The 13,154-nt window shown below is 50.5% G+C and overlaps 1 long non-coding RNA gene across 2 annotated transcripts in view; it reads right to left on the reverse strand.

The window, feature by feature from the left end:
* Window positions 1-260: 260 nt before the first annotated feature.
* LOC142583199 (uncharacterized) overlaps window positions 261-13,154 on the reverse strand; it is a 201,838-nt gene continuing 188,944 nt past the window's right edge. Inside the window, exon 4 of one of the 2 annotated variants that reach the window (XR_012828568.1) lies at window positions 261-881. This is a non-coding gene — a long non-coding RNA (uncharacterized LOC142583199). The remainder of the gene's footprint in view (window positions 882-13,154) is intronic. The other variant, XR_012828569.1, reaches the window with a different exon arrangement.

The raw sequence follows: 13,154 nt of genomic DNA on the forward strand, positions 1-13,154 counted from the left end.
GGGTAGTAGGCTCGACCATGTGCAGCCCTCAGCTTTACTGTCGCAGTCAATGCTACACCGCGATGGCGAAACTGACTAATACGTCAAACGAATGGCTTCCTGGGGCCTTTTCGTCCGTATTATGGTCGGTGGGGATCCACTTTCAGCGCCGGTGCAAAGGGCGCGTCCTTACGTGTGTGATGCAAGGTTCGTGCACTCAAAGGTTTTGACGGTTCTCTTAGGCGACGCCTCCGAGAACCTAATTGAGGACAAAGCCGTTGGTTTCGAAAACACACACAGACTTTTAATGGAACTAGAAAGAGGCTTAAAATAAATAGAAGGGAATAGAAAGCATAAAATAAACACTCAAATAGACATCACGGCAATATGAAACACACTTGGGGCTAGTATGACGTTAAATAGTGCGCGTGTCCGGGCTTGCCACGACGGCAGGTACACATAACAATCTCGACGTGGAGACGCGGCGACAAGTTGATGAAAGGAGTTGCGCCGGTCTCACCAAAGGTCGGGGTATAGGATGGTTGACCGGGCGACCGGAGCGCGCCAGCTCTGGCTTGAAGAGGTAAGGCAGGCGGCTTGGTGGAACGAGCAGACGGCGGCGGCGTTCTGGCCGGGCAGCTGGGCGTAAAGCTCGGGGCCCGTAGCCCGACTGCTCTCGTCCTGCCAACGGGCACAGAAGCTTGATCGCCGGCCTCGGGCAGCAGGCGGCACGCTCGGGTATACTGGCGACGCGCAGGAAAGGGTTGGCAGGAGGCCCGGGCGGGTGAAGTCCTGGTGGCTCGGGTCCGGAACCCGACGGGCCGTCTTCAACTCCCGGTCCGGTGGCCGACCTTCTCCTGGCGTCGCTTCCTGGAACTCTCCCGGCGTCTCCCCGCGTCTCCCTGTGAAGAATGAAGAACCCGGTGAAGAAATGTAGACTCAGCACCATGGTGTCCCTCGGAAAAGTACTGTCATTGTTGGGCTAAGTGGTGTCACGTCGTATTGAATAGTGGCGTCATGGAGACCGAGCACTGAACGTAATGTGCGTGAAACACTAGTACGATGAGAATTCCTCAAACAAAACTCAGTTGAGAGATCACATTATGGCCGGTTTGTCGTCTTGCGTCGTTGCGACCTCATAAGCAGGAAAATTACACTGGGAAATGTAACACAGCAGCGCTAAGCTCAGTGGCACACTCAGGGACAAGTAATGCTCTCGCTGCAGCACAGAAGTAATTTCGTGGCAGTACAAAACTCAGCGACACGCTCAGCGACAAGTGAGTGAGTGAGTGAGTGAGTGAGTGAGTGAGTGAGTGAGTGAGTGAGTGAGTGAGTGAGTGAGTGAGTGAGTGAGTGAGTGAGTGAGTGAGTGAGTGAGTGAGTGAGTGAGTGAGTGAGTGAGTGAGTGATATAGTGTCGAGCCGATTCGTTTGCCTTCATTCGTGTCGCACAGAGCCCAGTAATTCCCTTCGTCCGCGGCTTTTTACGTCATTTCTGACCCGTACCATCTTTTACAGGAAGTGAATGGGACATAGCCGTCCGCTACGCTTACTTTCATCTCCACAATAAAGTTTGGGCTCTCGAACGTCTTGGTCCGAATGAAGCCCTAGACTATGCATGGTAAAACACAGGCGGTTCACCATTTCACTGGCTCAGATTGGCGTGGCTTTTGGCATCACATGTGAGTAGGCGCTGTCTTTCGTTTGCAGCAGCTCTCGCGCTTTGACACATTGTCGTACACAAACACGTGAACGTACGCGTGAAGACGCCTAATTGTAATGGAGCCTAAACCGAAAAAAACGAACCCGGACAAAGCAAATCATTCTCTTTATCATACGCGCGCAGCTCACCGACAGACACTCATGTGATATAACTCGCTCACAGCGAAGTGGACATTGTACAGAGGGAACTCTGGACGTACGCTGACTTCGAATTCCGCTGGCATGCCGCAAATTATTATGGTCTTTCTTTCCTTATTTCTCTTTTCTTTTTAGTCTCTTGTTTTAGCATGCGTACTGCCCTCTGAACCCTCTGAAGCGCGTCAAAAGTGCATTAGAAGCGTGCTACATGAAAGGGCCATTTTTGGTGACGCAGAGACACTGTTCATAGTCGAAGCACAGGCAGAAGTTACTGCCGACTCCCGTGTAGATTTGCGTTAAAAAAATTCATTGCTCGCTTGCGTCTCGTCTCCCCTGCCAATACGAATCTGTACATAACTAACAAATAGCAAATGTTCGTTTTAATTCGCTACGGACGAGTTTGCATACTTTTATGATCGGCCTATCAAGCGTGGGGAACATTGCAGCGTACTTTCTCATGTTGAGATAATTTCCCTGATGCCCAAAAAGGCTGTCTTGATCGGCCTGGACTTCGACCTCCGCAGGGTGAGGAACATTCCCGCGGGCTTTCCCATGCCGAGATAATTGCCCTCGTCCCCGAAAAGACTCACCGATCTATGCCCTGAGCAGACACAAAGGGGACGGCCCAAAGGAGAAGACACGAAGGGAAAAAGTCGCTGACTTCACAACATGACAAAGGCATTGACACTTCCACAAGTTCCCCAAGTTTCCAAAGGATAGATTGACAACCGGAGGACTGGGAGGGGTTATTTAAAGCCCTCCTTGGCCTCGTGTTAGGCCGAACCGCTTGAGACTCGGCCAGAGTCACAGTCATGTACGGCTCGAGCAACAATTCTTCACTCGCTTCTGTTTTCCTTCCTCATGTACGTGGCGTGCTTGTCTCCTGTTCCAACCCGAACCAAGCTTACCTTGCAGAGGGTCCTCTTTCGTTTCCTCTGGAAAGGGACAATTGGTTGTGTAACTCGGCAGGTGCTTAAGTTGCCCAAGGATAAGGGAGGACTCGGAATTCCTACCTCGGCATCGTGGCTACTGCACTACACGTCAGGTGAACCCAGATCGCGCTTAACTCGGATATGCTCCTGACTCGAAGCTTTGCTTCCTTTTTTCATAGTTTCAGACTCCATTTGTTTTCGCAAAGCATATTTTGCCACTGTGTACTTCGCTCAGGTTCCCCGTCCACCATTTATGTGGCGGCTGCCAACTCTCTGGTATGCCTCCGGAAGGTTCACCCCGGTATCAATATAGTTTCAACTCCAATCCAAGAACTAGTCAATATCCTCACCCCAGGTCTACCCCCTCTTTGCCAAAAGTACAATCTGTCCATCCATAGGCCAAGCTGGGAGGTAATTACGGCTAGTTTTCTCGACGCTAGGCGACCTACCTTCATGTACCGCCTGGCGCGAGGGTGTCTGCGGTTGAGTTACAGGCCCTTCACAGCCATCCCAGCTCGTGGAGTGTGCCCTTTTTGTGGCGGACGTGAGGATTCGGTCCATATCTTTAGGCCCTGTTTGCTTCCTGCAGCTCTTCTCCAACGGATTGCTAGTCTTTTGAGTCTCCCAGGTGTCCCACATCAGACTGTTCGATTTTTGCACCCTTTGCATAAGCATGTGATCAACCAGTTTATGCTTCTTCTTGTCGAGTGTTCATACCAAATTTGGTTGGCACGCTGTGCTGCGGTCTTCGGGGGGTGGGCGCCGGGCCTTCACCAAGAGCTCGCGAAAGCACGGAAGGAGATCTAGTTTCATCTCACTCAGGAGCGGCATCACCTGGGCGACAAGAAATTTCTCAAAAATGTGGGCTCGTGATGCCCTCATTTTTGATGAGTCAGGTGGAAAGCTCTCCATTAAGTTATGGTGCATGCTCCTAAGGTAACTCGACTTGGCCATGTGTGCCAGTCGAGCCACATGGTTTTGTTTGGCTCAGTGGAACCCAGAGCCGGAACCAGTCGTGGCGCACCCCGTGTGGTCGCGCTTCCCGCGGATGGCTTTGGTGGCCTCCATCGTTGTATGCCTTGACCTCTTTTGTGCTAAGGCAATCCGAGGGTCCGTCAGGTTCGCGTCCTGTAAGATCGACATGGCTGTTTGTGTGCAGTACCTGTGTAGCGCTGCACCACAGCAGGCCCCTTGTCTGGGAAGGACCGTTGGTCCGAAGCAAAGTCCCCCGCCCAGTCAATCCGATTAGAGGGGGAGTGCCGGGGTCAATGTAGCGAATGATGTTGGGTTGATGAGTACATGTAAGCTCCAGGATGCGGCGCCACCGGGTCCCAAGTCCTCTTCCCACCCATTTGACAACGGCACCATTGAAGTGAGTACAATGTTTTGTACTTTTATCATCACGACTGTGCCCGCATTCGTCGTCATCTCCTCATCCTTGCGGTGAAGATCCACCTCGCCCGATCTGTTCGTATCAGTAGGTCGAGCCTTGCGACAAATCCAACGACGTCTTTTTCGCGCATCAGTTTCCTTTAAACAGGGTTCGACATTAGATGCATTTGCGTAAACTATTCGCGGAAATAAAGACACATCTTTCTTGTACACCCTTTCATCGAAACGAATAGAAAGTGTACTAAAATAACCACATACGCCAGCAGTGTAAATTCTATGTGCATCCTTACTCTGTCTCTGCTTTTATATTATTCTACTTGCCCATTCCTCTATGTAGGGCAGAGCATTGGATTTCTTATTATTTTAAAGATTCCTCACTTTCTGAATTCACTTCCTTTCTCTTTTTTTCGTTCACAATGTATCCTTACGACTTCGTGTATATTGCGTCCCCGAATTTGGTTTGTTAGATAACATTGCCTTCCCACGCGGGATTTTCGCCAGCCGTAGTGAAAGCTGCTACACTGGAAACCTCTTTAAAAGACTCTGCTGCCATAATCGGGCATACAAGCGCACCATTTCGCGTTTGCGATGCTGTAAAACAAAAAGACGTGATTCGTGGTCACGATTGCCTTCCGGCGTCCTCTGGTTAATCCCCTTAAATCTCGTTCAGTGGCTCGCACCCAGGACTCGATGGCGACGTGACGCGTCACTATACCGGTGCATTTCAGGTTACGGGCCGAGCGTATACCGAGAGCGCAGGCGGAACCAAACGGAGAGGCACTGCTTGAGAGCGAGGGTCATTTGCATCGTGCCTGTCGCGCAACCATGGCGACACCCAAGGGTAAATAAGTGCTCGACGCATAACGCCACGCGTCGTCGGCTCCCACCGGGGCAGGCCTTGGAGAAGGATGCCAGCCACAGCTTGCGTTGCCCGCTACACATGTTTGCGCGAGTTCGCCGCTGCCTTTAAAGCATATGCAGCGGCTTTGATCGCCGTATGCGTGTATATCGCCAGGAGGCTGAACACATGTTTGGCCTAAAGACCGCCTTAATCTTGGAATGTGTCGCTGGCTTGCGGCGTGTCGCCACTTCTGCAGGCACACGAAACAGCCGCAGGTGCAGGCGCCATTTTCTGGCATCGTTCTCCATTTGCGTCTTCGTTTCTAAACCTTTTGCGCATGAGATACTCGCTCTTGCGTCGCTCTAAATCACCAGCTGGCCTCGAGGGTGGATGGCGAAAGAGCGGAAAGAAGCGTAAACGCGTTTCAACGTGGGGGTCGCTTGGTGCGATGGGTTTGGGCGAGCAAACTCGACAGGGCACTTTTATAACGGCACCATTCCACGACCGACACATACGGAGGACACAGCCTAAAAAAAACTGAAAAAAAAGAAAACGTGCGACGTCATAAAGTCAGCATTCCTTTAATTCAGAAGCTAACTACTACTTTTGATTGATGGCGAGAGGGTTCAGCATAGAGGAGAGTGGGTACAGCAATGCTGCTCAAAAAATAACACGTCAGCATGTACTGTATGGTCTGCCGTATACTAGCTTCGAAAGTGAAGGAGAACATCGCACTGCGAAAATGCGTCTTCACTCACTTCAAAGGACGATAAGAATGCTTGTACATAATATTTTCTTGGTGTAAAAATGCCTTCTGATATTTACGCCAGACACCAAATTGACAGCTATCGAAATGATCGATATTGTGAAAAGTTCGCCACGTACGCAGCTGTTCGGAACGACGAGTCTTAATCGCACATGTATGATGCTGCATTTTTTCCGGAGGAAGTACTTTATGGGTATGTATTGAAGTTTATTTCACTGACTGAATAAACTTTATTGAAACCAGCAAGAGGTGGTGGCTGGGCCTAGGCCTCCAACGTGGGGACATCGAGGTGTTGCTCTTCGCCGCCTCGCAGGCTTGTTGGGTCGCCCAGAGTTGGTCGTCAAGGTTGGAGCTACGTAGAGCAGCGTGCCATCTCGACGAGAGGGTCGTGGGGTTAATGCCGGGGTCTTGTTGTGTGCAGTCCCAAAGCATGTGTGGAAGTGTGGCTGGATGTGTCTTGCAGATATGGCACGTGGGATTGGGGTAAATGTCTGTGTAGATCTTGTTGTAAAGTTGTAACGAGGGGTAAGTATTGGTTTGTAGCAGGCGGAGAGTTGTAGCCTGCACTCGCGATAGTTTGTTGTGTGGTCGGGGAAGGTTCTACGCTCTAAGTAGAAGGACTTCACAAGATCATTGTAGCGTGTCAGGCGATCCCCACCGGCGGGGGCAGCCTCCCCGTCTCCCGCGCAGTTAACTAGGCCTCGCGCTAGGGAAGGGGTAACCTCGTTGAGGTTGGGTAGGTGCGGGTGCCTACATGAGCTGGTAACCAGACGTGTGTAACCTGATGGTTACAAGATGCGCAAGGCTTGGTGTGAAATGCGGCCGTTTATATAGTTTATAACGGCGGAGCGGGAGTCAGAGACGATGGTATGGCATGCTGGGTCTAGTGTGGCTAGCGTAATGGCCACTTCTTCAGCTTCCTCAGCGTGTGGGGTTACTAGGTTGATAGCATGTTGGAGAGAGCCCTCACGCGTCGTGACAGCTGCAAAGCGGGTACCGTGGGGGTATTCGGAGTCGTCGACGAAACTTACACCGTCGTGGCGACAAAGGGATTTGGTGAGAGCCGTGGCACGCGCTGTGCAGCGTTCGCGGTTCTATTCGGGGCGCATATTTCTGGCGATAGGGTCGGCGAGAATCCGGGCTCGTATCGTGGAGGGTATCTGGTGTTTATGGCGGTGTTGATGGTTGTAGGTGATACCGAGCGAGGTGAGGATATGGCGGCCCGTCGCTGTGAGAGTGAGTCTCTTCACCTGAGAGTGGCGGTGGGCGTCAGCACTGGTGCATCCGGGGAGTCCGAGACCTTGTTTTTAGACACCGCGTAGGAGGATGTTGAGCTTGGTTTGTTCAGCCTTGTATCAGTGGCAAATTACGAATGACTGGATTAATCGGAGGAGATCCTCCTCTTTCATACCCCTACGGCGGTTGGAGACCTGCTTCAAAAGTCTCATGATGCTGGCTGTATTCATCTTGATTTTGGCGAGGGCCATGCCATTCGCTCCGTTCGCCTCTTTGAGCATGCCGAGCACACGGATATCGGGGACGAGGGCTATGGGGCTGCCATCCGTGAGATGAAGCGCAATGTCTTCGTAATGCCGTTTAGCGGTGGAGTATTTTGGACGGCGGCCACGGAGAGTAGGCCTGTAGAGAAGGAGTTCGGACTTCGCAGGGGAGCAGCGAAGCCCTGTGCCTTGGAGATAGGTCTCGACTGTTTCATAGGCGGATTGTAGTGTCGTTTCTATTTGGCCGTCACTGCCTTGGTGGGCTCAGATGGTTATATCGCCAGCGTAGATGGTGTAGGTGACACCGTCCACTTGCTGCAACTCCTAGGCAAGACCCATCATAACGAGATTAAAAAGCGTTGGAGAGATAACGGAGCCCTGGGAGGTTCCCGTGCTGCCCAGAGTCTGGGCGTTGGAGCAGAGATCCCCCACCGAAAGGGAGGCCGTGCGATTAGAGAGAAAGTCTCTGACGTAAGTATAAGTGCGCGCACAGAGATTAAGGCGTGAGATGCGGTTAAGAATGGTGAAATGGGCTATGCTGTCAAAGGCTTTTTCGAGGTTGAGGCCGAGTATAGCTTTAGTAGCATGTGTTCTACCTTCTAGTATATGGTGCTTAAGTTGTAGCATAACGTCTTGGGTCGACAGGTGGGCCCGGAAGCCAATGACCGAGTGAAGATACGCGGCAGTGTCTTCCAGATGGGTGTTAATTCGCGTGAGGAAGGCATACTCCATAACCTTTCCTACACATAGGTTAGTGATATGGGGCGAAGATGATCGAGGCTGGAAGGCTTGCCAGGTTTCGGAATAAGGATGACCTATGCTGTTTGACTGGCTGGCGGAATGGCACCATTCCACCAGCAGTCATTGATATAATCTGTGAGGTGGGTGACGGAGGCATCATCCAGGTTACGGAAGGCTTTATTAATGACCCCATCGGGGCGAGGGCCAGAGCGGCTATTTAATTTTTGTGAAAAAAATATTTTCGCCTCTCTTCTCTACTCCATGTAATTTGTTATTCTAGCATTCATCGTTACCAGTAAGCTAAATCATGCAATCTGAAACGACGATCCGAGTAGTGCGGATAGAAATGCTCGGATTTTGGTCCGATAGGAAAGCTTCCGTGGAACAAAACACGTAGAGCTTTCAGGGCGAAGCTGTATATCGCTAGCCAGTTCGTCCGTCCGTCCGTCTGTCGGTCGCCTGTACGCCGAAAGCACATCCGGCTCAACCCCATGCGCATGCGTGAAAAAAAAAGAGAGAAAGACAGGCGCGCGATTAGCCAGCACCACCTAGATAGCACAAGGTCTGCTTACTCCGATACGAGACGTCACGCTACCTAGCCCGAAATTTCATTGACAAGGATGGTGTGCTGAAAGCTGTGACGTCAAAATCAGTGTTGCTTACTCGGGAGCATTCCCATTAGATTCTATGGAAGTCAGGCTAGGTAACATGACGTCATGAATAGAAGTGAAAATGCCTTGTGCAATCTACGTGGTGCGGGATTAGCTGCACCAGTAGTGACGTCGTTGCTCTCTGTCGCAGCCGAGCGCGCACGCCGCATGCAGTTTCTCTCCAGCTTCGGAATGAGTAAGCGACGCGTCATACGTACTCCTTAGGAGCAGGCAGTTTTCGATCAGCAACGCCGCGAGCAGTACCGGGAACGAGCTCGTCTACGCAGTGCCGATGCTGCAGCCCTGACACAAGAACAGGCTCGTGCAGCCGAGTGAAAGCAGCAACTGCGTACCAAGGGTCCAGCAGCCTACCAAGTCGTCGTTTAATGAACCGTCAGGCTTAACCAAGTGATAAATAACGGGGCCGCACGCTTCAGCTTCGTTGGTAACTAGCTGTACGGAATGCTTGGGTGTGATTTTTCTTTCTACCAACTTAAAGGTAAACGCTGAGATGCACGGTGCGCTTTCGGAATGCAGATGGAAGATAATGATAATACACTAAAAGCGTCCGGTGCAGACCACTCTTAAATTGCAGAGCTAAGCAGAACTGAACAGAACATATACAGTTCTTCAGACTTTTTTGGGATAAAAGTGACTGATGCAAAGTGGTAGATAACAATCAAATAATAAATATTACTTTTGCAGGATTCCCTTCAAAATGTCATGCCTTGACAGCGCTGCAGTAATGGAAAGGCGCACCTTTAAAGTGAACAAAACTGCCCTTATGCGTTTATATACGGTCAATTGATTCGCCAGAATAATTTCTGACTACAAGTATTTCTCGTCCAGATTTGTGGGTTCACTCGTGCAAAATTTGCGTACGACGTACGGTAACATAATCACCACTTTAAGTTCATTTTGCCCGCTGTCCTTAACTACAACGCCGTTTATTCAATGAGCAGGGCGGTCTAATCCACTGTAGCCTAGGAACCATTATAGAAAAACGTGAAGACTCTGTATCTAGGATAGAAAACCTGATTCGTTTTCTGCCCCATAGAAGCATGCGCCGAACGCTGAGCTCACGCACAATCCCTTCAGCGCATCAAAGTTCCACCTAATTTCGATGATATATTTAGGCTTTCGTGGTCACAAAACGACGCAGAGCGCGCCCATTGTGGTGGCTTATTGCCCACAGAGCGTCGGCTTCAATGCTAGCCTTGCCTTTTTTTATATGAACACCGTACATGGAAAGCTGTAAGGCCATCGAAATAAGCGCCCTTGAGAGTTCTTTATGCTTTTCTGCAACGGTTGTGCTATGTAATCGCCTTTACAGAAACTTATTCAACACTAATAGGAATGACTGATAATAATAATAATAATATTTTGGGGTTTTACGTGCCAAAACCACTTTCTGATTATGAGGCACGCCGTAGTGGAGGACTCCGGAAATTTTGACTACCTGGGGTTCTTTAACGTGCACCTAAATCTAAGCACACGGGTGTTTTCGCATTTCGCCCCCATCGAAATGCGGCCGCCGTGGCCGGGATTCGATCCCGCGACCTCGTGCTCAGCAGCCGAACACCATAGCCACTGAGGAATGACTGACAGTCTTGCATGTTATTTCGGCGGCTGCTATAGGAGAACATCGACCACCTATATGATCCCACTGTTCTCATTTTTAAATACAAACCAATCGCTGTTCAGTGCATTCAGGCCACTAGGTGAACGTCCACTGAGTGAACAGATGGTACTGGAACACCGTCTCCATTGATCATCAGCCCGAAGGCAGTGATGGCGCTGCTGCCCCTTATGAAAACGACTGGCTTGTGCGAGCGCCTTTGACTGCGTAATGCTGTCCGAGCACGTACCTGCACACGTAACTGAATTCTTCTCTCTCTCTCTCCTCCTGCTTTTCATTCTCGTTTTCCCTTACCCATAGTCTAGGATAGCCAACCAGACAATCTTCAAGTTAAGATCCCTGATTTTTTTGTAATTACTTTTCTCTCTTAAGCCATTGCAGAGCATGCATTGTTAGAAGCATGCTGTTGCTGCCTAATAAAAGGTGGTGGGGCCGATTCAGGACCACAGAAGCTTCATTACATCCGGAGCGCAGTGCGAAATATTATGTTTTGTTTTTATAATTTGGCACTTTAAAATGATATGACGTGCTTACGCAATTACCCCATAATTTACCCCCCCCCTCAAATTAAATTAGGGGGTTTTACGTGCCAAAACCACTTTCTGATTATGAGGCACGCCGTAGTGGAGGACTACGGAAATTTAGACCACCTGGGGTTCTTTAACGTGCACCTAAATCTAAGTACACGGGTGTTTTCGCATTTCGCCCCCATCGAAATGCGGCCGCCGTGGCCGGGATTCGATCCCGCGACCTCCGTGCTGAGCAGCCCAACACCACAGCCACTGAGCAAACACGGCGGGTTCCCCCCTCACCCCCCCCCCCCCCCCCATCTTAACAGAGTACAATATAGTGCCACAAATAACCACCTCTCAATGCATGCTCGGCGTATTCTTGAATAGTAAGCGGGGATGGCTCTTCATAACTTTCTTTCGTTATTCATTGTTAGCAAACATTTCAGCAGCGCAATTTCAGGCATATGCGTATTAGACTTTGTGTTCCGCAGTTAGTTTAAAGAGTTTGAAGGACGCTTAACGATTTTTGTCGTCAGTTTTCTGCATCGTCGTTACCCGTAGGGCTAATTGAATGGGAAGACTAAATTGAGAGACAAACGGAAGCGAGCACGAAAGCCCAGGCGCCTTCCTGTTCGCTTCCTTCGAGGATTCAGATAAACACCGCCGATTTCACGAGCCGCCCAGTTACGCTTGCGCGTGAACAAAAGAAAAGATCGCACAAAAATGCGTTGTAATGAGCAAGACGTGTTAATCGTTGCACGTACCCGCGTTAACGCGAGTGGAGACTGGTTGCACACGCGCAGTGTTACAAGGCGATTACGCCACAGCGACACGGAGGGTGACCAGTCCAGCCGCGGCGAACCTGAACCTTGTCGCTCGACGCACGTGACCACGCCTCCTTGTCACCTGCGAGCAGACGATGCTTGTAAGTTTCGTGCGAAACGGTTCTCGCACGAAACCATGCTCCATACATAACGGGAGAGCGCGTGGAGCGTGTCCTGTGAGAACAGCCGGCTGCAAGCGCATCCTTGGCACAGCCTGCGCCGCCCGCAAGGTTGCTCTACCGCCAGACTTCAGGTTGTTCGCGCAACCACTCTTGATGGAAAGATGAAAACCATTAGCGCACTTGGGTAGATGAGCTCCCGACCACGCCCCCTTCCCCCTCCCCCACGCTTTCGCCTACCGCGCGTGGGGCTAATGAAGCGTTAGCGGACAGCGCTACGCTCACAGACGCTCGACGATTAGCTCGCTTGCTATTCGTGGAGGGCACCGCGACATTTAACGCGCGGCTGCGAGCTTCCACGCTCACCGCTCTCGAGCACGTTCACGGCGCCGCGTGTGCGCTTTGTTAGCTGCGGTTTACGCCGCGAGGTTCAGAAACGACGTTTTCGTTAAGCGCGTCACGCCGTGATTGTCCGAAGGCTACGGTTTTTAATAGTTACTAACTGTGCGGAAACAAAGTGTGCGCTGAATAGAAAGGTCGCATACGCTATGGATATTGCGTAGCAGGTGGTGGCCAGCATGTTTTACTGACTATGGAAATTGAACCAGGGGACAGGACGCGAGTCTACCGTGCGAACTAATGCGCGACCGCGTGGAGAATAGCAGCTCGTGCTTAGTTGAGGGGAACTGTGGTTACCGCAGATTCTATATGGTAGGCTTTCGTACTTATGGGTGCAGGCTGGCAGAGAAAACAAGCCAACAATCAACTTGACGGTCCCCAACAATTCTAACCCCCCCCCCCCCCCCCCATATAGAAGGAAAAGAAAGTATCTAGTGTACATAAGACATAAAAAGACAAGACTGAAATTATAGCCTGGATGCGTTTGTGGCCATAAAAAGTATGAAGGCCTTATGTGTGAAAAGTACATTAATATACGAACAGTTGTGGATACAGGAGTGCTGGAAAAGCGAGGCCACAATGTTGAAGGCTGAGTTACAGGTGGCGTGAGTCGTAGCTAGACCTAACTTCGTGATGCTCGCTTTATACAACGTGTGACACATTGTGTCGCACAGTGTGTTTATACCAGGCCGCCATTTTTGTACGTGCATACGCCTCCAGTACTCGGAAGCGGCGAGTGCACTGCGTGTCTGTACAGTGTTGCCTCCGTTACGCACACGCAGAACCTATCTATATACCTCGTGTCCCAGCTAAAGTTAGCCAAGCTGTTCAAAGCAAAAAGAAAGAAAGGATGCTAAAAACGCAGTGCAAGATACAGTTATAAGACCGAACGTGATCAGCCTTCATAGATCTCACCGCAGAACACCGTAGGTTATCATATTGTAGTTTGCACCATGTTTATTTTAAAGCAATCTTCTCCGTTGAACAGCTTGGCTAGCATTA

Source organism: Dermacentor variabilis, chromosome 5, assembly GCF_050947875.1.
Source record: "Dermacentor variabilis isolate Ectoservices chromosome 5, ASM5094787v1, whole genome shotgun sequence".
NCBI lineage: Eukaryota > Metazoa > Arthropoda > Arachnida > Ixodida > Ixodidae > Dermacentor > Dermacentor variabilis.